This window comes from Hesperophylax consimilis, chromosome 11 (assembly GCF_061612785.1).
Source record: "Hesperophylax consimilis isolate HC1 chromosome 11, BYU_Hcon_1.0, whole genome shotgun sequence".
NCBI classification, from domain to species: domain Eukaryota; kingdom Metazoa; phylum Arthropoda; class Insecta; order Trichoptera; family Limnephilidae; genus Hesperophylax; species Hesperophylax consimilis.
In genome coordinates, this window is record NC_142846.1 from 6891921 (window position 1) to 6893149 (window position 1229).

Below are 1229 nucleotides of genomic sequence, written 5' to 3' on the forward strand. Positions count from 1 at the left end.
ATTCGAATTTCGTAATAATTTAAATAGAAACCACAAATTGCAACCGCAAAATTAATAATTTATTTACCTTAATACTAACATGTACATAATTGAACTAGAATTCCCTCACCAAACACAAGAGCATTGTCTCTTTATGGTGAGGAAAGGCTACTTTAATTTCTATTGTTTTATATCTTGTTTATATCCTGTATAGTTTTATCTATGTAAAAAAATATGTTTTTCAAATATTAAATAAATAAAAAAATAAAAAACCGAAAGATTGAAAATTATAACTTGTTCTCGACTTGACTTTTATTTTTAAAATTACTAATATAATGATAGACAACCCTGATTTACAGAGTCTAATCACCTTCAATATAACAACTAGAACTACAGGATCTAAAATTATATTTAATTGCAACAACAATATTAGAACTAAGTTATTTAGATACTCGCTTGTACCTAGATTGGCAATATAGTCCAGTGCAATTAGCGATTCGCGATCGTAATTATTCCGGTAGTCACAATTTTTTATATGTTTTATAAACTGCTCCCCTGATGTAAAATCTGAGTTTCCGACCTTGTCGCACCTGTGCTCGCGCCGCCATTTTGAAAAAACCAGCTGAAATCGCGCGAAAATCTAGTTTTTCCCAAATATCTCATTTCCAATGCAAATTTCGGCTAAAGTATCTTAACAAGTATAGTAGAACATTAAATTAGCTACAACTTTTGTAAAAAAAAATTTTCTTCTATCTCTAATAGGTACTGAGGTAGAAAGTCGTAAATCTGATTGCGACGCCCTTTTTGGCGCAGTTTGCACTGGCCTAATACTTTCGTAGAAGTTGTAGATGTATTCAACTGCACGGAATATAGTTACAAGAAGACTATAATAACATACCTCAGTAATAATACAGATTAAGGTTATCACCTATTACTGTTCTTCTGTATGGGTTCCATATAATTTAAAATGCTAATTTTATTGTTTATTACTGTTCTACTAAATCACAATGAACATATTATCACATTTGTGTTAAAGTCCGTATGGGCGTAAAATATATTACGAAAAGAATAAAGATGATGAAACACAGTTCTCTATTCCGCTTGGCCAGACTTTTGTATCACGAAACACAACCGCATCACATTATTTATCATTTCATTATTTATTCTGTATACTTACAGAACCTCGTACAAAAGGTAACTCACCTTAAAAATATATAATATTGCATGCACAGGTACTAAGTCATTGAGCA